This window comes from Harpia harpyja, chromosome 4 (genome assembly GCF_026419915.1).
Source record: "Harpia harpyja isolate bHarHar1 chromosome 4, bHarHar1 primary haplotype, whole genome shotgun sequence".
Lineage (NCBI taxonomy): Eukaryota > Metazoa > Chordata > Aves > Accipitriformes > Accipitridae > Harpia > Harpia harpyja.
Genome location: NC_068943.1, coordinates 55993939 through 56019294, shown reverse-complemented (window position 1 = coordinate 56019294; position 25356 = coordinate 55993939). Strand labels below are relative to the sequence as shown.

General features: G+C 39.9%; 1 protein-coding gene and 1 non-coding gene across 6 annotated transcripts in view; both read right to left on the bottom strand.

Annotated features, from left to right (window-relative positions):
* MACROD2 (mono-ADP ribosylhydrolase 2) overlaps positions 1-25356 on the bottom strand; it is a 918876-nt gene that overhangs the window by 505709 nt on the left and 387811 nt on the right. The window lies entirely within an intron of this gene.
* LOC128141666 (U2 spliceosomal RNA) lies at positions 1040-1229 on the bottom strand. Its single transcript, XR_008235133.1, has one exon. It is a non-coding gene; the product is annotated as a U2 spliceosomal RNA (small nuclear RNA).

The window sequence follows — 25356 nt, the reverse complement described above, 5'->3', positions numbered from 1 at the left end:
GGTAATGAAACTTAACTCAAGGACAGTAATTTACAATGACACAGGTTCCTCCCTTCTGTATTACCTCACATACTAAGTAAGAAATCCTTAAAGGGTCAAATTCTTATGTCATCTAGAAATGATTTTGATCACTCTTTATCTGAACTGTATTCATTTTGTTTCTAATACAACTTCCAGTTTTCACCTCGTCACATCAACTTGGCCTTTAGTGGCTTGATTCTGTTTCAAGAGATGTCATAAACCATGCTTGTCATCACCTGCTGCATTACATAGACCTCAGCAGTAACTGTGTCACAGGCCAAATAAAACCAGCTTTTGTTAGCCACCCACTGATTGCGACATGTATGAACAGTTCTGGACCTGCAGTTTATAAAATGGCATAAGCTGGTATTTAATCAATCAAAAACGTTCAAGTGAACACCAACTCTCCATAGTTTTTGGCACATTTCTGAATATATTTTAAACACTTGTCAAAGCAGTGTTTCCTCAAAGATATCAATCACATCTATTTCTTTCCAATGGTCTTTAATCAAACCAAATCAAACCCTATATGCACCATTTCACCGTGATGTAGTGTATGTATCTTCTCTTTTTGAATTTGCGGTTATTTCTGATTGCTATTTTATCTCATTTTTCAGAAAAACAGAACCTGTAAGAGTGACCAGTGAAAATAAACAGTGATGCAATGACTTGCTCTTCAGCAAGGATGAGACTGAGTGTAGGCTCACTGTATCTGGTAAGTACAAAGCAATGCCCAGTCCTGAAGGTGATAACCTGATGTTACAATACTGGACATTACAAAATGGATACTAATATGGATTGAGAAGATGTGAAAACAAGATTGGAATGCAATCAGAAGTGCAATTTTATTTTATTTTTACAGAGGTTTTATGGAAGCTCAGGAAAACCCCTGAGTTGAAAATAGGTGGAGATTAAGAGAATACTTTAGAGAAGCATAACTTATGCTTGCTCTGTTCCTGCTCTTCTCTTCGCACTCATTTATGGTCATTAGGGGGCTTGTTGCCATTTTTTTTCTTTTTCTTTTCACACCATTCTAGAAACACAGCAATAGCCAGCTTCATGCATGAAGAGGATGGCGTAAGCTCCTAGTACATTTCCCAGTCCCCAAACTCATTTAATATAAAATCCTCAAGTTGAGGACATAGCAGATATTAAACTGATAAAAACATATGCTACACTTGATCTTTGCCAAAAGGTCAAGAAGCAAACATGAATCAGCAGACTCGATGGTTTCTTGGTCTGACTCAGTGAGCACACTGAGACGGAATCATTGTAAGATTTTAATACCACAGTAGCAAAAATTATGTAGCTTTATCATTCAGATTTATTTCAAGAAGCTGCAGACAGACTACAGACCCCAAATAACTCACTCCAGGATTTCAATGAGCTCATGATTTTGCACACACAGTAACTGTTCCAGGACAGGAACTTGGGAAAGCTAATGATGCCATGTCCAGCCTCCCAAAATATTCCAGTCTTGGTCAAATTCTTTCCTCTACGGTAAACTAAATGAAAAAAAAAACAAAACCAAAAACCCAACAACCTTCCCTCTAACAGCCTGCTGCCCCGCTACCCCCCGCCCCAAACACTTAAGCAATCTTCTGGTTTCTGAATCATTACGGGGTTATTTTAGAACCTTCTCCCCGTGGATTAGAGAGCAACACATCTCCCCTACAGAAAGTATTTCACAAAATTCTAAAAAGTTGAAGGACTTTTTAATAAATAACATACTATGGACAGAATTACATACTGCAGTGCATTTTCTTAACACTTGCTGGACTCACTAGAGCATCTCGCATGCTAATTCAAAGACTACATCTCAGTCTTGCCAAAGCATGATTTTTAATTACTCTGCATCAAACTCCACAATAAATTAACACAGAAAATGTCAACACACAAAGAACACTAAGACAATACTGCTAAAGCTTAAAAAATTCATCCCTGTGCGTGGAAACTAAAAATGTCTTTTGAAGTTAATGAGTAATCACAAAAGACATTTGAGTAACTTGGAGCAAGACAAAAATTTCTTTAAAATTATGTTCATTTTCAAGAACATTTTGTAAACAAGCTTGGAAACCTTTTGATTTCTTATTATATTTTCAATCACTCATTATAATTACTGATTATTTATAAGAATAGAACAGTAGGTCAAAAGTAAAAGGAAATGTATTGTCACAGCAGAAATACCCAGCTAATATACTGATGTTGGTGTTCCGAGTTGCACAACAGAGCCAGCCAACTGTAAGGTAATTGTTTTACTTTCAATACAGAGTATTCAGTGAATCAGTATCAGCAAATCTATTGGATTTTAATGAGTTAAAATATTTTAATAGCATAGCTTTGTTCTTTAGTTTAATCACCTTTCCCTGAGGCTTTGAACAACATTTAAGCATGTGCTTAATCTGCTACTGAAGTCAACAGAACTTTCAGTGAATACTGGAAGTTAAAGTGCTTAATAAGATTTACTGAATCAGAACGCGTAAAAATTGATGTGAACAGAATCAAAGCCCAGAGGCATTAGTCAAGTCCACCCCGAGTTTCCCTAAAGATACAGGGCCTCCAAAATGTGAATGAAAATTTTATAATTATTATGACGTCTACTGTACAACCATATTTCTGAAATAATTATGTAGCAAAACACATACCAGACTTTACAGGTCTTTAAAGTAGGAAAAGGAGAAAACCCTTGAATTTACCCTAAAATACTAACTGAAAGCTTTTGTGGAAATTTGTTTGGCATCAGTAGTTCAGCAAGACCCTTTGACAGGAGACAACTGTTGATTTATCTCATGTTTCCTCCAAAAAGAAAATATAGTGTAATTAAAATGTTTTGATTGGGGGCAGGAGGGAATGGAGGCATCAAGTTAACGTACATATTTTAGCTATCTGTTCCTCTGTGAAAAAGAAGGAATGTAATCCAATATTAGTATCTCACTTCCTCAATCATTCAGGCAAACTGTGTAATCCTCTCAAACCTGCATATGAACATCTGCATTATACCAGATGATACTCTTTCTGAGATTAAATTAAATTAAATTACCTGCAGGCCTTTAACCCCCTTTTTTACTACCAAAGACTACCATTTCTTCCTAATGCGGAGGAGTTTAGTTTAACAAATAACACTCAATGATCTTTAAATGCAGCATATAAAATATAAAATTGTTCTTTACTCTTTCGTGTGACATTTAAATGGCTTAAGTGAACATTTAATTGAATTGCAACTACTAAATATTTTCCTTGACAGTAAATATTAAAAAAAGGATTTGACTCCAGGAGAAAAATTCTTCAGATTCCACACTCACCATAAATGTTCAAATCTGACTTAACAATATTTTAATTCTTTTTCTTCTAGCTTACATGGAGGATCGAGTTCTGACATCAAATGTCAGAGACTTTCTTTTTTCTGCCCAGAAAAATTAACAGTGTATTGGAGAAATGTTTAGCAATTTCTTTTAATATACTGTCACCAATCCTTTCTTTAATATACTGTCAAAATCAGCAAATCTGTTAAAGACAAAGTTTTGCAAATTTAAATTTTGAACATAACAATTGTTACTTCAATATGGCAGTCATTAGCATGGAAGGAGTTAATCTTCCCCACTCTTTAAGAGTACAAAAGGCTAGGAACAGCTGTCACTCAGGTGATGAATACAAGCTGCCAGCCTTTTAAACAGCAGGTACAGCATTTGAGCTCTGAATTAATTAGCATTCAGAAAGCCTAAACACCGCTTGATAACTCTGCAAGGTAATTTTTGTCCCTTCCTGCAAATTAATACTGCTATTAAGATGAGCAAGGACACAATGCAGATTGTAATTGTACCCATTAAATAAAGTTTCACAAGTAACAACTTAGAGGTTCTAGCCAAGAATGCATCAAGTCAAATAAAGCATTGCTGCAAATAACGCGGGAATTCATCTTCACTTTTTCATGGCATTCACAAAAACAGATACAATATGAATTCCTGTGTAAATGCATGAAATGTTTTCTGCATATAAGCACAGGCTTCTCAAAAGTTCAAGTTGCTAAATGTTTAAATAGTGGCTTTGTCTCAAAAGCATTTCAGCTACTTCCATACAAGAGGCCCTTTTAACATACAGATATACATTGAAATGACAAGTTAGCAAGGCCTCAGAGATAATACTTAGAACGTCTTAAATAACAAGGCCTCCACCAAATGCTGTTGCAGCACTGCATCAAAGTCTACACAACCCGGTGTGAAAAACCTTCCTCCTATAATATATCATTTCATTTAAATGACAAGCATATTTTAAAGAGCACAAAAATGATTGATATCAGAATTTAATGATGTTTAATAAGTGGCCATCTGTCAACAGTCAAGGAGTTAAAAAAGCAGCACATTATTATTTCCCAAAAGATTAGAAATATTGATGCTAATTAAAAGGCACATTATCATTATCTCAAAGCAATGTCTAAACACTATCAGACTTCAAGTCCAGCGAAGGGGAAGGGGGAAGACCTATGGATGAGACTGTTCCCCAAATGGGTCATTTGAGTTGATAATCTCTAAACTAGTGTTACGATAGCGTACAGATCAGAACTTGGCAAGTAGCAGGTAACTCCTGACTGGGTGGGCAACCAATTAAACCCTGACCTGACGTACAAAAGATTATTTATTTTAAATTCAAGTCTTTAGAATAAACATTTGGCACGTTTTTACAAAGAATTGCAAAAGAAGAGAACTACGCTAAACATGGCATATCACTATTTATTTTTTCTAATTTTGCATACACAGTATTTCAAAACAAAATAAAACTTGGCATCACGGTGCCCAAATGTATGATTAATTGCACCATACTAAACGGCAGCGTACTAAGTATTTTTAGCTGACAAATGGATTGATGTCACATGCACATAAGGGACTTCCATAGCCAGTTGTGACTGAAACCCACACAGAAAGGAACAAAACTCATGAACATGGTGTCTGTGAAGCACTTTTGACTGTTTGGGCCTTTAAGAACTCCCTTCTGGGCTTCAGGGCTGCTTACGCTCCTCATGCTGAGTGCTATAGAGGAAGAAGGTACATAAAGGTAGGTGATTCAGGCTGTTGCAAATGTTTGCCTGGAGCTCTGCCTTCAACATGAGCAGTCAGTTTATTATCTTTTAAAATGTGGTATTTATTGACATTTTAATAATTCATCTCGATCCGAACCTCTTTTAAGCAAACAGACCTCTACTAACCTCAAAATCCACGCTTCATGTTTGAACAGAAGCAGCCAGCAGCCCGTAACATGCTTTTTGTCTTAGTATGTAAAAAGCTGACAAGACTCTTGGCATTTATTGCTTGCAGAGAGGCAAAGTCATAGGCCATTGGCAAAAGTTTCCCTGCCCTTGGGATACAAGGATGTGGAAGCAAGATATGGCTGATCCCACCTCCCACATCATGGAAACTATATGTACAGTCCCAGGTATAGCAATACTGACTCTATGAGCCTTGCTCATGTTTACCAACGTTATGAGGCCAGTTGAGCAGTTTTGTGGTGCCAGAGAAAAGAGGCAGGTGAATGGTGCAGAATACTCCAGCGCTGAAGATAAGTGAAGCATAGACAAACACAAAGTAAAAGGCATACTGGGAACAGATGGAGAAAACAGGGATGGGAGAATCACATCGAATGTATGGAAGAACGGCAAACTGAAAGTGTCACAGCCGGGGCTGCAGAAAAGCACAGCTACCCTGGCAACTGAGGCCCAGGGGCATGAGTATTCATACATAATTATGACCAGTCATTTCTTCCACCGTATTTTTAACAGCAAACTTTTTCACCTGTAACTGCCACTATCAAATTACCATCTCCACAGCGCAAAGCCACCTCTAGTCTTCCTCCGCAGGTCAAGGAACCCATTCATCACCGTCAAGTGAAGCATATTTCTATTTTTACTTGTCATTTTCAAACCATCGCTTCACACAGGTGTGACCTCTGATCTTGATTTTCCTTCCAACACTCCCCTTGCCATACTCACACAGTCCTCCATTATCTCTTCCCTAGGAAATATTAAAAAACTTAAGAAAGATGTCCCTGGTTGTGATTATCCTATTCTAATCTAACTCCTTGATCTTCAGCATAAACACTTCAATCATTCTGGCATTTTCATTGACTCAAATTAAATGCAGAGCCAGTAATTATTTCACAATCCCCTTGCCCTTTCATACACAGGTCTTCTGCCTTACACAATAACAAAGTATTACCTCCCAGATCCTTAAACGGTTCAGATACTTCAGATACGCTTTCGATATGAATCTGATACAAGGGGACTCTTAAGTAAACCTTGTGAGGCTTACCCAGTACTAATTATTAGCAATTACAGTGCTTTTCTAATGTTGAGCTCCAATGCTCAAACATGATGCGAGCCATACAACTATACAATTGTTCCACTGATTAACAGGTTCCTCAGGGTGATCATGAGCACTAGGTACAAGATCCCCTGTATTTTGCAGCCTGCTAAATGTGGAGCTGATGCCAAAAGGGAAATTCACAGTACTGTGTAGGTAAATTTGAGACAGGAGGTTTAGACAGACACACAGAAATGAAAAAACACCATCACTATCCAGTTTTACTTATGTTATTTACTTCCATATTCACTACATTTGTTTTAAACTCACCAAATTCTTTACTCTTTGCGCTTCACAGATTTGCCTTCTGACTCTGTGCAACTGTTGTACATTATATAGCTGTCAGTGCAGAAGTGGAATATATAAAAAGCTGGATAATTGTAAGTTGGGGCATATGGCACTAAGGAGAATGCAGGAGTTAGTGGGAAGAAGGGGGTTTTGTTTTGATTTTTTTCAAGAGTCCGGATATGACTAAAGCTTTTTCCGGTGAGCAAAGAAAATATCCCTTGTTTCTCTGTTTCTCCACAACTTGAAAAGTTGCTTGCTTTTTTTTTGCCTTTTTTTTTTGGGGGGGGGGGGGGGGGGAGAAGAAGAGAGGAAGGGAAGTTTAACATTAATTCTAATTTACATGAAAAATAATAAAACTTCCTTCTGGTTCTCTTATTCTGTCCCAAGAAAATACGTTCTCAAACAGCATGCATTACACTGAGGTTTTTGCAAAAAAAGCACAGAAATGAGCTAGCTGCTGCTGTGTAAACATGTCAGACTTCATAGCTCACATGCATTGAAATGACCAGCACAGTTCGTTCTTCCCAAAGGTATTGCTTCAAGCTGATTGCTGACTCAAGACAAGAACACAACTCTGGTCACAGTGAGTTTCTGAGTATTTTCTCTGCAGCTGCAGGGTATAGAGGGTTTTCTGTTTGTTTTGCTTTTTTTTCCCTTTTTCATATGAAACCTCAGATTCTGAAGTACAGTTTGGCAGCACCAGGCTGAATTGGCTGCCAGCTTCCTAGGGTACAGAATCTCTAATAACACAAAGCCCTGACTATCTCCTTGCGCAATATGTAACCAAAATTTTGCACCACAATCTTCCTCTAAAAATATGACTTCTTGTTTTTATCTCTCAGTTGCAGCTAATCTTTTCTGTCAACTGGATTTCATCCATAACAAGTCTGCCTGTGACATGTTAGGTCCCAATGCATCTCTTAACAAATCCCCCATACACGGCGTGGTTCACAGAGTGCACAGGTTGCAAAAAGGACCGCAGAGACAGAGCCTCTCTTCTTTAATGGGATCAGAAAGGCTGTGCTTTCACATAGAAGACGCTCATCAAATGAGAGGACGGGAGAGACAGAACGCTGTCGGGGAAGTCCAGGCTTACGTATCGCATTTCGAGTGGATAAGCAGAACAGAGCATTCATGATATTTGTATTCTTGAACGCCTCTTGTGTCGGGTTGAATTACTGGTCATGTGTTTATTGCTGTCATGCTGGAAAGCTGACCCAGGCGATGTTTGCTTCATACTCAGCAATAGAGCTTTTTTCGAGGCTTTAAGGGCTAGCATTGTATCACTTGCTCTCTAGGACTCGTCCTTCCTTTTCTCCTCCCCTCTCCTGTTCCTGCTTCAATTTTACGCTTGTTCACTTTGCCCAATGTTTCAAAAGAAAAAGCAGGAGGCAGTAAAAACTGGACAAATGTTTTTGTCAGGAGTGAATTATAAGAGGCTTCCCTTGCTTTGCAGAAGGAATAATGGGAATAAACTCAGTGACAGTTATTTGGTCTCCCCACTTTTAAAACCTGCCTGCCCCCCCTATCCACAGCAGCCTACGTTTAATGTGCAGTTGTGGAGGGGAGAAAAGTGTCAGACAGCACCGTGCTCTCCCACTTCCTGTGGCACATTCACCAAGCTCCCTTGCAAGATGCTATTACACTGTGTGGCTGCTTTCTTCCACTTTCTGAGGGAAAGGGCTCCATTTTCATCTCATTGACAAAGAAATGAAAAGTGCGCTTAAATTCACTATAGGGACACTTGACACCTAGGGGGTCATTTCTTCCAGTTATCTGGGATTTTAAACCAATTCCCACAGGGTGCTCTGGACTTGCCTGAAGTATTCTGTCAAGCCAAGAGTTTCAGTTCACTCAATGACCGCAAGTGCTGCAAAACTGCTCTTGATGGGTGCCAAACTGCTAATAACTGAGAGATTACAATGGCCATGTAATCAAAAATTACAGGTACTCTAGTTTTGTCTTCGGAGATGTCTGAGAAAAAAGAGTACGCCTCTGTCTGTGTATACACACAGACACATTCTCTAGTAGTGACAGTGAAACCATGTAACTGAGGGTCCTTTGAAAAGGAGTTGTTCATATATTCTGTTTTCGGATAAATTAGATGGTGCAGCAGAATGACACCACTAAACACAGTGACAACATGTTCACTCACATACTGCATCATTGTAAATCCTTTCAGATTCAGCATCTTATAACACCTCAACAAATACAAATTACAAAAATTATTTATCTGTAGTAGCTTTTCAAATAATTCCAATATTTACATTATGGTCTATATAGTTATTTAATGTTATAATCAGTTGAGACACCCGAAGTATACTCCATAAATTTCACCTTGGGCTTTCTGCTGAAATGCTGGTATTGCAAAACCCCCACAGGATATTTGGACTTAAGTAAATACTGTTGCAGGCACTTTAGAAAAATTCATACACACAAGTCTCTTGTTTCCTATATACAAAAATCCCAAATGAACCAGGGGCATTCATTAATAATATGCATTAATGAGCAGAAATTTCTTCACATGGACTCTATAAACCTTCAAATACTTGCAAGATAAATACTTCGCTTTTGTGTACTAAGAAATGACAAACTTTTGGTTTTGATGAAACACTTGGACCTAATTTTCGTTATGTCAACAGTTGTACTAAGCACAGACGGGAAGAAGTATGAATTTATTTTATGCTGCCTTTCATATGTTCATAGCAATATAAATTTAGAGTTATTGTATTATTGCTAACTAAACTTGAGATCCTTCATCCAGGGAAAACATGCAAGGAACACCCAGATTCCAGAATGGATGTTATTTGTTTGGGTAAAAGGAATTAGGCTACAGGCACCCTACACACCTTGTAATTAGGTCAGATTCTGAGGACTTAAAAGAAGAAAAAGAAAAAAAAGGGCACCTGAACAGATTTTCCCATTTGCTTTCAGAATGGCTGGTCAATCAGCTGTCAGCTAAACAACTCAAAAAAAAAAAAAAAAAAAAAAAAAGAAGAGAGAGAGAGAAGAAAGTTAACTGACATTATTCACTAACTGTTTAAAAACACTAACAAAACCACACAACTCTTCCTCTTGTCCAAACAGAGAAGCCAACGTATGCTCTTATTTCAGGGGGACACTTGTCTCTCTGAACAGTAACCCTGCTTCACCTAATAAATTGGTTTTATGTGCTTATATCCAGTAACTTCAGCAGAATTTAACAGACACCTGTTTAACTTTTTTTTTTTAACTCAATATGAAAGTAAAAAGACCTACTTAAAGACACCTTACAAGTGAATCAGATCTGCTGGAGGAAGATAATAGTACAAAGGATAAAAAGAAAAATTGCACAAATTCCTTATAATGGTCAAAGACTTCAGCTTTTCAAGGCATCTGGTGAACTAAACAAGTCCACTGGGACCACATGGCATGTAAACAAATTAACATTTTGTTTAAACATCAATCAACAAGATCTTTCTATTCAAACCCACTCCTATCTGACAAAAGCATTTTATCCTTTCCTGGATAAAAGCTGGGATACGGGGGCACAGCAAGATGAAGGTCAACTGACTCCAAGACCCTTGCACACCCATGTGAAAAGCCGGCAGGTCCACACACTAAGAGTATTCAGCACGTTTTAGCTTTTTTAGTTTTATGGGGTTCAGAGCATTACTCCCCTGATTTCCGTGGCAGCTGTAAGAACTGCAGTTGCCCAGGCCTCTGTCTCTTTGCTCCAGAAACAGGGACATCAGCAGGTGGTGTCTGCTTGACATGATGATGATGCCAGGTCCTCCACAGGGAGAAAATAATGGTGGCCATGCAACAAGACAAGTAACGGGCTGGTCTCTTCTCCTTCATAAGACTCCCACCTCGTGATTTTGGCAACAAAACAAGACAGGGATCTCCTTCACAACACAAGTCTGATTCCTAGAGCTGTATCATCTTCTGCAACCAAAAAATCTTTTGGGCTCTATGATCATGTCATTGAAAACTGAATGATGATGATCATACACAAAGGAGAAGACTTAAGCAAAAGTGTGCCAGCGATTGTAACTCTCTGACTTTCTTTTAATGCATAGCTTCTGTATGTAATTTCTGGGATTTGGAGGCTGGGAAAAAACATAAAAATTGGTTTGTTTGGATTATTATTTTTTCCTGTAAACTGGTTGTTTGGATTTTTTTCTTTTTTTTTTCTTGTAAACTGGAAAGCCAAAGTGATATCCCATTATGGAGCAGCATGTTGATGCTGACAGGCGTATCATCAATTCCAAAGATCCACTTATCAAAAATCTGGTACCTAAGCAATTGAAGTAAAAGACAGAGGTAGTAGGTTATCTGCTGTGATAACAGGACGATAACATACATATCTGCTACTGTGTTTCATAAAGTATTTGCTAACAGCAGAGAAAAATCCTGAGTTCAACTCCAGGTTCTCGATAAAGGTGCTGCACTTATTACAGATCTGTCCCACTCAGCTCCATTCCTCTTGCAGAACACAGCTCTAAAACGGTAACACCTCTGCTGAGCATTAGACAACAGGGGGTTTCAGTGCCTTACTGTAACTTTGAACAACTTAGATGTTTTACAAGAAAAAACAAAAACCATAACCCCTTAAGAATACTGAAACCCTTGCTCAAAGCATGAGCTCTGCTTCCTAATAAAAACCCCCTTTTTTTGTTTTATTATTGACAAAACAGCATTCTACTTTACTCTTGGTCTCATAAATGCTTCAACTGTTTTCAAATGGACTTTTCAGGAAAAAAAAAAACCCTGTCAGGGCACACAATGGGTATTAAAATCTCTCAGCTCAAAAAAGTGAAATATGAAGAACTTATGATCAGCTGACAAAAAGAAAAGCGAAAAGTAATAAACAATGTAAAGTAAAAATGCTAACTGCTCCACCCACAATTATTTATATTACTGGAGTGCTTGCTTGAAGACCCAAACTGTCATACAGCTCCCCACCAGGAACTGTGGGACAACGAAGTCCCTGTTCTGAAAGGATTTAATGAATGTTGGCCTTAAAATCATACCCTGATAATACTGCAGTGCAACTCCAATGAGAGCTTCAGTGTAACCGTGATGCATGAAGAACTACGTCCCACTTATGAAAACAAAAGCTGATTTAAGATTTAACAGAATGTAATAAATTTGGGATCCAACTATAGTATGATGTAAGACAGAATATAAATTCATTGCTGCTGCCAATATATTTTGCCCAATCGCCCTGCCAGGTCACATTGACCTGGAAAAAGAAGTATGCATATGTGTGCAAACCTGAGTGCATTACACATGCACCTGTTCGAGAAAGAATACCTGTGCAGGATTGATGGCTACCGACAGTATTTCTAACGGCCTTTTTAATTGTCACTATGATGATTAATTGGGGCCTTCACAGAACTCCAGGAGTGCTCATTACCAAACAGCATGGTGTCCTGGCACACTGTGTGGGTGACCGTTATTACTAAATAGTTACCAGATCATGAGACACAGATAAGATAAATTTTATACAAATCTACGAACCCCAGAAATTGAAGCCTACTACTGAGGCAGCAGGAAAATTCAGTTTCCTTCTTAATATATTATTTCAGCAGTGCCCATATGCTCAAAGAAAACAGAAAAGGCCTTGAAAAAGATATTGAAAACAGGCTACATATGTAATAAGGATTAAATACTCCATGCAGTATTACTTGCCATTGCATAAGTTTACATTTGCTCACAGCCACACACAGGGTATTGCAGTTATCCCCACAGACAAGAGCAGGAGTTAACCAAGCGAGGCCTGGTTACTACATGTCGGTGATTGCTGGGAGAAGAGCAGGTATCTGCAGGAATCAAAACAAATACCTCAGCTACCCCTAGCTGCTGCTGCCCTTCACAGGCAGAAATGCCTGATGCGCTTCTTTTTGCACAAGACCCAACTTACGGGTCTGCTGAGGCTGGCTAACCCGACACCGGCAGCCAGACGGCTGTACCCAGAGCAGCCATGACACTACGGGCACGCCAGCCGCGCAGGGGCCAGGCAGGAGGCGGCAACGTGGAGAGGACCTCAAGGGCTTCTGCTTTTCGAGTTTAGAAAGCTCTCATCCTGCTTCCTTCCTCTGCTCTGCCATTTCTCAGCACAACCCGAGCACAGCGTACAGCGCCGGCCTCCACGCTCACCACAGCCCTTCTCGGCTCCTGCCAGGTTATTGAGACTCGCTACACTCGTTGCACAGTTAAGGGAGTATTTGCTGCCGCAGGGGCTTCCAGAGCCGCTACCTCCATGACTCCGTGCAGCACCCACGCTGTTTTGGGGTGCCTCTCAGGGCTCGGCTGCGGGGGGGGGGGAAGGAGGTGAGGGGCTGCCCCAGCCGGACCCCCAACAGACACAAGCGCCGCGCCGCGCGCCAACACCCGGCAGGGGCGGAGCTTGGGCGCCGCTGCGTAACGGCCGTGAGCCCCACCGCGGGGCCGGGCCACGATCTGAGAAGGCGCGCAGCCGCCCCCAGCGGCGCCGAAGAGGGGCTGAGGAGCGGCCGGGCCGGGCCGGGCCGGGCCGCCCGACTCGCCGTCTTTGTGGCAGCAATGGGCCGCTCACGGGCGTGTTCGCTAGTGCTCGGCGCCCCGCGGAGGCGCCGGCCGAGGAGACAGGGCCGCCCCCGGCGGCTGCGGGAGAGACCGCCCGGCGGGGCCCCCGGCACTCGCCGCGAGGACGTGGTGGACGCTGATGGGGCTAACGGGGCCCGCTCAGTGCTTCCCTCACAGCCGGGTTACGGAGGGCAGCAGTGCCGGGGTTGCTTTTACTTCTCGGTACCAGCATCGGTGATTCAAAGCTTCTTAACTGACAAAAAATTACGACTGATTTAAATTGTCCCGATTCAAAGCTGTTTCTAGCCAGTGACAGCACCTCCACTCGAGTTTTGAAGTCTGCCATTTTGCTTCATTAATACTGTGGTGACAGTGTACTCGGCCCATCTGTAACAGAGAAGGCTGATGGGCTTGAGTATATTCAACTCAGTCGGCAAGACCATGTGTAAAAGCCCATGAATGTCTCCAATACGTGACGAAGAAACATTTAGCCATTTTAAAATACTTTCTAAATGATCTTGGATAACACCACCATCTTAAAATTCTGTGAATGATTCAGGATTTTGTCACACACTGACAAAAGGACTCGAGATTCTCACTAGAACTATGTAAAACCTTCTTACACAAATCTGTCAGCTTCAATCCATTAAAAATAATAAAGGTATGCTCAAAATCGGGGACCAAAGCAAATTTTGTTTAGACTTAACAGATTCAATTTACTATGCTGTTAATCAGCTAGCACTGATACACTTTTCGCTTTGCCTTCACAACGTGATCGAATATGACATTTGACTCCATTTACACCACTTCGTGAATCTGTAAAACGCTGGTTACAACACGGATTCAACCCCAGCTGCAGGTCAAAATTAAGCACTTGGGCAGTTAGCAGGCAAGCTGTTGCTCCCAAAGCATCATCCATTGTGCTGAGCATCCTGTGTTCGTACTTTTGCAATATCCCCTCCAAAACCAGAACCTTCAATAACGATCACCCACTGGCCAGCGCAGAAGAAAAGCTTAAGGTCATCTCTTGCCCGATTAACTAGCTTTTCATTCTCTTCCTTTCTGCTTCCCACTCCAAAAAAAAATGGAGGCTTTGCTGCATCTGAAAAGGCTTTCAGCCTGAATAGAAGAAGACAGGGAATAGATACGATGACCAGCAGAATATAAGCCCCATGAAGAGACAGGAGTAGCCTCCAAGAGTATGTTTCTTAAAAAAAAAAAAAAAATTTTTTTTACTCTTCTGATGAGGACAAAGTTCAGGACTGTTTCCAGAGTTGAGCCCATACTGCTAGAAGCCAGCCAGGGACTGGTTGTGGTGAAGGACTGTTAAGGCAGTTGGCTGCACACCTCAAATACCCATGTGGCACACAGTTGCGTACAGGCTAGTTGGGGGGTTTGCTTCTAGTTGCAGCCTTCTGTTAAGAAACACACCTATTTTCTGAGAAATATATCTTCCCAAGCGCATCTCCAACTGACTTCCACCAAAAGGATATACTGCAGTAATGTAGTTTTCCATCTCATTTTGTGAGCTAAGTAAAGGCAATGCCAAGAAAAAAAAAAAGCCGACCGAAGAGTCTGTTGTCAGGAGAGCGTGCTTTTTTAGCCATGACAATAATGCTGGAGTAAACTGGCTTTGAAAGATTTCTGAGTTTTGTGTTTTTGAGGATTTTATGAACCAGTCTTAAATGCATTTGGATCATTAAGAATTAGTTTAAGTTGTACTTCCCTGGGAAAGAAACTTCTGTAAATCAATCTTATTTTAAATACACATGAACAGCTTAAAATTGCATTGTATGCCATCACGAACATGCATTAGCTTCCAACTCCAAAGTAGATTTCAGTTTTGCTACAGAGCTGAAGATATCATTCAAAAACAGATGTTAAAGTGTCATGAAAAGCAGCTATCTTACTGAATAAATGAACTTCGTTACAACATTAAAAATAAATTAGGTTAAATAATAGATGCCCTATTCAACATTTTTAGATGGTGTAAATAGCCACCTCTATGAATCACAAATCATGAGAAATTGCCATGTTTCTGGAAACGGATATTAATCTCCTTGAAACACATGACCTTGCACTTGTGACGCATGGCAAGCTTGCCCAGTAGAAGCTCATGGAAAAAAAAGAAAAAAAAAATAATCAGAAGAACAGACACATATGACACATTTGTAAAAATAATTGAGCTGGTGAATCACAAATTCCAGCCTTTTTCCCAGGAAAAGGGGAAAAAAAATACAAACCAGGAAAAAAAAACCCCCAAAACACAAAAACCAACAAAATATGTCCCTGTTTTGAAGTGATGTAGATTTTTTAGACTCTTTTTGAATTTGAAAATTATTCTATTTTGCCGTTCTAAAGAAATAAGGGTAACAGCACACTAACTGTTGTTAAAATGAACCTTTACTTCAAGTTTGATTTAATAAGGAGTTTGTAAAAATACCATGACACAAATGAACTCAATATGTTCTCTACCCTGGCCTCCAGTAGACAGAAAATTATATTTTCAAAATCCATTGACATGAGTCAAATTTTCTTGCCTCTAGAATTTTTATGGTTTCAGACATATCTGACATATCATTTTTGCTACCCTCCTGTTAACTCTCTCGAATCATTAGCGGCATTTCAGTGTACAGGCGGAGAACGCCAAATTAAAGAGTAGATTTCAGTTTTTAAGCCGCAGGGCAGAAAAGGTTGAGCACATCACAGAGAAAATGTATTTTACTTTCAGCTTGGATCGCCTGTGCTCTCATTACATTACCTCAGCACCCCTTCAGCTTCTGTGTGAAGCAGAGGCATATTAAGCTCTGAAGGGAGCTCATTCTTCTGTCCTATAAGCTGAAGAAAGACATTTCTGGAGTGATGAGAACTGCTTGAGTTGGATGGAGAAGATACTTGAAAATGCCTCGTGGGGTTCCAGCCATACAAGCCCTAAGCATAATAGCACTGAATTGGGGGTGTGGCACACCAGAAATTTATAACTGCTGGTGGACAAAGCTTTTATTGCCTTTAGAAACACTGAGATGAAAGGGAAAAATAACTCTACATTGAGGGAGGGGGTGCGGGGGAAAGGTGAATGCACACAGTGGGGTTTTTATATATGTCCTGGTTTCAGCTGGGATAGAGTTAACTGTCTTCCTAGTAGCTGGTACAGTGCTATGTTTTGAGTTCAGTATGTGAAGAATGTTGATAACACTGATGTTTTCAGTTGTTGCTCAGTAGTGTTTAGACTAATGTCAAGGATTTTTCAGCTTCTCATGCCCAGCCAGTGAGAAAGCTGGAGGGGCACAAGAAGTTGGCACAGGACACAGCCAGGGCACCTGACCCAAACTGGCCAACGGTGTATTCCATACCATGTGACGTCCCATCCAGTTTAGGAGCGGGGAAGTGGGGGGGGGCAGGGATTCACCGCTCGGGGACTGGCTGGGTGTCGGTCGGCGCGTGGTGAGCAATTGCACTGTGCATCATTTGTACATTCCAATCCTTTCATTATTGCTGTTGTCATTTTATTAGTGTTATCATTATCATTATTAGTTTCTTCTTTTCTGTTCTATTAAACTGTTCTTATCTCAACCCACGGGTTTTGCTTCTTTTCCCGATTTTCTCCCCCATCCCACTGAGTGGGGGGGAGTGAGTGAGCGGCTGCGTGGTGTTTAGTTGCTGGCTGGGGTTAAACCACGACAATATATTACCGAGACGGGCTTCTATTGCTATGGGACTTTTCTCACTCATTGAGCTAAGATGATAATTTTGTGGTGTGTCAGCAGACCAACTGAAGGACTTAACTGCAGTGAGGAGGCTGGTTGGTTCATGCACACCTTGACAAATGGCTAATTGCAGCTGTGGGCTGTTTTGAAATTCTGAGCATTCATATGTCAGCTAAAGAAATCACAGCTGAAATCTGGTAGAAAAGGGGAGAGGAAAAGCACAGCACAGAGATGGGGAGAGAGGGAGGGTTCATTACACACAGCAGCAGAGTAACTACAAAGGGATGTGCAAGAAGAGCACTAATGTGCAACTGGTGCCAGTCATGAGAGGTGTCTAGAGACATTAGGCATAGAAAGCAAAAATACAACAGAAAAATTAAAATGAACATGTATCTTTTTCCACAGTTCCTAAAACTACTGACTTCAGTTCCAAGAAAAAGGGGATTATGAAAGAAGAAAAAAATAAAAGAAAAAAAAAACCCAACCAAAACAACCCCCACATACCAAACCAACCTCCTTCCCAGCCCCATCTCTTTCCCTCTTCCAAAACCAGCAACTCTAGAATGAAAGAAAAAAAAAAAAAATCAGTTCAGTTACATGAAGGCAGGGACAGAGGAAGAAGCTTTGAACATGGTAAAAATCAGGGATAAGACGACTGCATAGAAAGCAAAAGACAGCTACCCCAGCAGAGTAAAAAACATAACTAAGCATAAGAAACATGACTATTCACAGAAATCTCATTGCTACCTTAGTCATGAAGGACATCCTCTCGTAGGGCCTTAGCTACCAAAGGGAAACTGTTGAATTGCCTTTCCTCAGACCGGGCCCTCAATGTACACCTTCATCAACATCTTTCAAATCTGCACATAATCACTCCTCGTTCTGTAACAGCTGTGTAATTTCTTTGGGGACTGATACATTAGGCGGTTGTGAAAGAAGGCTGCCCAAAATATTTCAAATTAGTTTCAAAAAATCCACTCAATAGACCCTGCTTTTCAAAATACTGGCTTTTCATGCAGCATTTTCCAGTCTAACTCCTCTGAAGAAATAAATTCAATTTAAGAGGAAAAAAAGGTACGATCTTCTGTAACTGGAAGAGGCAAATCAATACTTCATAAGTATGGTATGCGCTAAGATAATTAATTTTCCACAATATGCTCAAATCTCAGCAGTGAAAAGAGTATAAAACCAAATGAATGACTAAATATTCTACATACTAAGAGCAAGAAAACAGTCTTTCACTCTTGTTAAATAGATCAAATGGGAAATAGTTTCTATGGCTGTCAAACTGCAGCCAGTCTGAACACCTTGACTTCTGAACCCTATAGATAGTACCGTAATTGTCTTTTCTTAAGGGTTTGTTAGAAGCTTCATACTATATCAAAAACCTTTTTGAAGGGAAAGGCAACCTTTAAAGGTCTCATTCATTTGGACTATGCCTCATTTCTATTATTCCCAAAGCTCATGTAGATTTTATCCCTCTCATTCTTCGCAAGGTCATATTCTTCCGTCATTTTACTCGTTACATCCCAAGCTTCAAGATCAGCAAACACAGCCTTAAATGCACTTAACCCTCACACTAAAAAAAAAAAAAAAAATCTTTCAGAAGAGCTGATTTTGACATTGGCTGCCTGCAGTTTGACTCCATACCACTTCGCACTGAGATCAAGAATAATACTTCACTTTATAATGCTCACCTCGAGATTGCGTCAGTAATGAAACACTCCAAGCAGGGATCAGTTAGAACAGCAAATGGCTTTAACATTTCCAGGGAGCAAAGGAATTGAAACATACTACAGTCCACATTTTCAGAACAAAGAAGGGAGTAAAAGATACAGGGGAAAAAAAAAAATTCTTCTTGGTAGAATGTTTTGAAAGAGTGGATGTGTATGGCTGAAGTAGCTGCTGTGCTGTATAAGGCACTATGCTTTTGTTAACCATAGCTTAAAATCAACAGTAAGTGCAACATAACTGCTCACCAGAGTATTTTCTGGAAGTATTTAAATCTATTTCCACTTTTTCACAAAAGCAAATACGTGACCAAAAAGCTGTCCTGAAGGAAAGTGTGGCACTGCAATGGTTTCTTCAAGATTAGTTGTAAAGTTATTCCCAAATTTCTAACACCATACACAGATATACATAGGAAGTTCAAAAATACTGAGCGCAAATGCACAAGCAGAAGCAATAAAATGAAATCCAGTCATAAAATCTGCCCCCTTCTGAGTGGGATTTCACAGAATCTCAACTGGAGGAAAGTAGGCAATAAGAGCAGATCTGTGGGTGTTCGCACTATACACAAGAATGTATTCAGGCATATCTCACTGCATGATATACAAGTTATTTCACTGGAAATTTCACATCTTCTGACATGTCATCCCTACAGACCAAGAATCTGATCTAATTTTGATCATTTCTGACAAGTTATTTTTATATAGCAATGCATGGACAGAATCCAATGCCAGCCTTGCACCATTAGAGAGCAGGGGAGAAATTGTTACCTGCCCCTCTTCCAAGACCAGATTCTCTGTAATGGACAGAGGACTTCTCCCCTTGTTTGAATCAAAGCAGAAACAGTAATTTGATTCTCAGTTTTTCAAAATTTGTAAGTGAAGTTTTATCCTGAAGAGTGACAAGTTGAAGATAGGTCCTCCTATCTTTAGACCTCTATGTGCCTTCAGTATTTAGTCTGAAGCTAGATAGGGAGATGATAGTTAGTTGGTTAGAAAGCATGAATTCTGTAATTCTTTGACGAATAGCCAGCTACAAACAAATATTTTTATTTGTGCACATGACATTTAATCTGAGTCATTGAGACAAATGAAATGCAAAAATTTCACATCTGGAATTGTATTCCCTACATTCACTTTTCAGAGCATGACTATGTCTCTAAAAGAAAAATGTTTAGAACTGTGCTTTCCAATGCAGTGAATTGTTACTAAGCTAAAATGGGGCTGCAAGGATGATAGCCTGGATGTGTGAAACAGTTGCTCAATGGGATGAGGCCTAAGAAGATCATAAAAAGCTGCCGGTGACGCCAGCTAATGAAGTCACTCCTTCAGCTCAAGGACTTTGGTACTGTCAGTCTTGCCCTCAGTCTTTGCTGAATATGTGTCTGTATTGGTTTAGACTTTAAAACTTCCATGTGTATTTTAAGCCTACTTAAGGAGAAAACTATAGTATTAAGGGGTTTTTATGTAGCAGTAGCACTGAGAAATAAAACCAACAAACCATTTTCTGAGAAACTCCAAGTTCGAAGTAATTGAGTGATCATTGGAAACTGAAAAAAACCTATTTCTTTATTTTATTATTTGCAAACTTGAACTAACACAGGCACCACTATATATTGTCAGCCACTCAGACTTGCCAGTATTCTTAAAAGGCATGTAAATATTTTAGATTATAGCATAATGATGTAATATAGATGTATTTTCTTTCTTCTGTATATCTCTGTTTTGTAGTTACAGTTAATATTTTGCCATATTTTAATTTTAAGAGAAGACAACGTATACTAGCAGGAGGGAAAGTTTTCCATTAAAGAACAAAATATTGGAAAATCTAATAAAAATACCTTCAGAAAGTCCACAAGGATTTTAGTTCAAGTCTTTCTTATTATACTATTAAATGATTTAATGTCCACTCTGTGTATGAAGCAATGTTATTTATTGCATACCTGCTTCCAGAAGAGCACTTGAATATTTGCAAAGAAGTACAAATACATCATAAATTTTCCTGTAACTAACAATAAAAATGAAAACAACTGCTTTGTATTAAAGAATTACACAGTGCCAAACAATTAATTTGGAAGAAAAACATCAAAATTGCTTAAACTGGATCTTGACTGGTACACTTCAGTTGCATTTTGTCCCAGGGTTTATACCAACCATCTTAGATTATTTAAAAGTGTAAAGCTACATTATTTTCCACTGATGTTATATTTCTATTCCCATTGTCATACGCAGGTACCAAAAGTTTCTCTGTCTATTGTGGATACACTTCCCTGTTGACGTAGCAGTATGAAACAGCTCCCACGTGCATCAGACCACCAGAGGGGCAGAGCCGCATGCCCAGGAGGGCGTCAGCCAAGAGCAGGGCTGCCTTCAGCTGCGGTGAGATCAAAGCCCCAAACACAGGGCATGCGTAATTGAGAAAGAGCAGCTCATTTTTTTTCCTTTTAGTCTGGTTTCAAAACCCCTTGCTTTGTTCTCAAGTTAGGTGGCAAGTGCTCAGATGGCTCAATGACACCTTCTGTACATGAACGGTGCTTCTGTGTATATAAAAGGAACAAAAATGGCATTCTGAGCAACAAAACTTTGTTCAAGGAATTTAGTAGAATTTCTTCAAAGGCACCTTGGGAGTTTGGTTTCCAGACCAAAAGTGAACTTCAACATCATGAAATCTATCAATTCATATACTAGGGCACTGCTGAATCATATCAGCTACGTTTCAGAGTTAAAACTCAGCTTTCTACAACTCAGATACGGTATAGTTCAAGAAGTACGAATAACAGAATGTCCTGGTTTCAGCTGGGATAGAGTTAATTGTCTTCCTAGTAGCTGGTAGGGTGCTATGTTTTTGAGGTAGCTATGAGAAGAATGTTGGTAACACACTAACATTTTCAGTTGTTGCTGAGTAATGTTTAGTCTAAAGTCAAGGATTTTTCAGCTTCTCATGCCCAGCCAGTGAGAAGGCTGGAGGGGCACAAGAAGTTGGGAGGGGACACAGCCAGGGCAGCTGACCCAAACTGGCCAGCACGGTATTCCATACCAGGTGACGTCCCATCTAGTGTATAAACTGGGGGCAGTGGGGGCGGGAGGATCGCCACTCAGGGACTAACTGGGCATCGATCGGTGGGTGGTAAGCAATTGCATTGTGCATCATTTGTATATTCCAATCCTTTTATTATTACTGTTGTCAGTTTACTAGTGTTATCGTCATCATTATTAGTTTCTTCTTTTCTGTTCTATTAAACCGTTCTTATCTCAACCCACGAGTTTTACCTCTTTTCCCGATTTTCTCCCCCATGCCACTGGGTGGGGGCGGAAATGAGTGAGCGGCTGTGTGGTGCTTAGTTGCTGGTTGGGGTTAAACCACGACAGAGAAGTAGAAACAGTAGGAAAAGCTCAAAATGGTACAAAAGACCTATTACAACCAAAAATATAATGGGCATGTCTTAAACAACAGAACTGTGTACTACAGTATGAAAATCTAAAGCATCACTTGCAACCTTGCAAGGGTGAGGAGCACTTTCACACAGTACCGCCCCTTGTGAAATAATTTGTACTAATGTGCAACACCAGAAAAGAGGACAGGATAAACACCAGCCCCAGAGAGCAGAGGTGGGATACCAGCTACCAGGGAATTTCAGTGGAAGGCGTCAGTACTTTGAAGACTGAGGAGAATGTCTGTGTGTTACTGGAGTATTCCCATCACACCAGAAACTCTTCTGGTGATGTCTGGAAAGGACTAACCTGCTGTGTGAGGAGTTGGATTTTGGGGTTGAGCAGGAGCCCAACCCGATCCCCAGTGAAGCAGTTTGAGTTGACTCAACTTGGAAGGGCAAAGCAGTTGGCAAGAGGGACAATTCAAGCAACAGGAGCCTGAATTGAGACTTTCTAGTGTACAAATGAAAACCAGGGACTGCAGCAAATGGTTCTCAAGAAAGTAGATTAAGAAAAGCCGTAGCCCTTACCCAACCTCTGTGGTCAGAGACCAATAAATTGTATAATGATACTGGGGGAATTGTGAATGTTGTGTTATTGTTGGGGAATGTATAACTATAACTTCCTAAAAGGGCTCTGCCTGGTCTCAGGGCTTATCCTGCTCAGCTAAAGGGATTACTTTACCACTCAAACCAGTCCCCATTCATAGAGTTAACTCCTGATTTTTTAAGAGGCTCAGGTACTTGACTACGGAAAGTTATCTCTGGGGTGGGCAGTTACAAGCTGGGATCACTTAACCAGCCTGCTGAGACTCCTACCTGACAGAGGTACCAGCACACTAAACCGTTGTCAAACACATGCTGAAGAATAATGTTCACTAACAGATGGAAAAATTTACTGATAAGGACTGGGGACCCTCGACATTATTCAACTCATAAAACTTTTTAAATGTAGATTTTTGGACAGTTGGAGTTTTTGCTCAGTTTACTACCTTTTACTCTGATTTTCAGGAAGACAAATTATAAACAAAGTTTCTGAAGAACTCTCAGAATACACTGAGTCACTGGAAGGAGTCTCTTTAAGAATAATAATAGAAAAAAAGAAGTCATGAAACTTAACCAGAGGATTTGATTGGGCTGTAATTATCCTCTTGAAAGTCAATTTCGCTGGCATCCCACCTCAAAAGATGAGCAAAACACAACATGATTCTGTGATTGAAACCTGTCTGCCGTCAATCCACATAACTGCCTTATACTTCACATGGACCTGCTCATCTTGTCAAGCAAAGAAAAATCTCATAATCAGTTTTAGCACCCCGGAGCCCTTCCAATTCTCAAAGTAATATTCCAAACAGCTCAAGTAGAGCACAGTAACACACAACTCGGCAGCCAACCTATTGTAATGCTGTGAAAGAGCAGAACTTCGGATGATAGAGGCCATAAATTTATAAAATCCTTTTAAGGCCATCCATGCCGCAATATGAAACCCAAATGAGTACTTCTCCCACCTGTTTGTTATGGGTTGGGGTTTTTTTCCTGGAAAAACTGGGAAACAACAAAAGGACAGAGAGTTACCTAGCACTGTAAATCTGTATGTTAAAAAAATATATCATGTACTCCTTTAGTCTATGCAGCATGCTGCAGAATGGGCTATAAACAAATATAAACATCTCTCAAATCCTACTTTACCTGCATGCATACATGAGTACAAAGGTATCCTTGGAGTGGAGGTACACCTGATTCCCTGCTAACCAATCCCTAAAACAGCATCAAAAGAAGGAATCCATAGCCTATAATTATGCTATGCAGGCATTATATTTCCATTGTTTGGGGGAAAATCTTCTGGGAAATAAATGTGAATTTATAGCAATCTAATATATTTATTATTAAATATAAGTATTCCTCATACTTAATAATTATTCAGAATTATTAATATAATTTTATTACAGTCTGCAAATTAAACAGGAATCAAATACGTACAATGAACAATTTGTCCACAGGTTTGGGAGAACCTTCATCTAGGAAAACTCTTCAGAATACCTGCTTTCTAATGCTTCTGATACTTCTTAAATCAGCCTGTACTGCATTTTTTTAATTGATCTTCAAAAACACTACTACAATAGAAGTAGTAAAGGCACCTGTTAGTTGAAATGTATAGGGCAGAGAAAAAGTTTGAGTTCAGATTGCTAAAAAACTGTTAATTCTGTGGATAAATACAATCATATCAAAATTAGGGTGCTGGCACAGCACATTGTGAACTCCTGATGATGTTCATCAATCATGAATCAATAAATCGTATCTTAAGAGGAGGAGATGGAGTACAAAAGAGAAAGAAATGAAACTCAGAGGGATGGAAAAGAGGCAGCGCTGTAACACATTATCTTCCACATCTGGAATCCAGCAGTGGGAGCCTGAGGAAGGGATTAGGAATTCATAATTCTAGATCAATATTTCAGCATAACAGCAAGCTATATCATCTGTCTAAAGAATGCCTCATTTAGGTAAAGCTTAAACATCTGTTGCTAACATTAATTTCTGCACATATCTTGTAAAGCTCCTTCAAACTTTCATCTAAAAGGAAGTTTAGCACCAAATACTTCAGATATTTTTCTAGAAAATAAGCTAGCAGCTGTCAGGCAGGGGGAGATAAGGGCTTGGGGGTTGGGGTTTTGTGGAGGGGTTTTGTTTTGTTTTCTTTTTTTTAAAAAAAAAAGGCCATAAAGTAGTGCCAAACTCTGGCCCAACTGATGAATACTCTGGCCTTCACGTCACACTTCGGTTTCTCTGTAGCTAAACCCTGCCAGCTCTTTGCACGCTGAGTCTGCTGCAGTGAGAAACGGATTTGCGAAGTCCATTTCTCTCGGCAGTAGGTTGTGTGAGCTTTATACATGAAAGGGTTGCTGAAGGGAACTCGCTGAAGTGGTAGTCAGTGTGCTTCCCAAGGCCTTTTCATCTGGAGAGCCACTTCTGCTGCACGTTGGAGTCCGGTAACAGATGAAGTTGTACATCGGAGTGTAAATATGCAAGCCACAGAATGGGGTGAAAATAGTGCAAAAGGAGATTCACTGCTCAATGTTTTACAACTATGAAACTTATGCAATCAAGGAAGCAAATTCAAAAGAGACTGCAGGAAAGGAAAAAAGGGCAAAAGAGAGGCAAGAGAAAAGTCAACAAAAGGAAGAGAAAGGAGAAAAAAATTGTAAAATTCTGTTCCTTAAGGACATACAGTTAATAAAATGTAAAAACACTTCCAAAGATTAAGTTGCCCACTTGCCAAGCA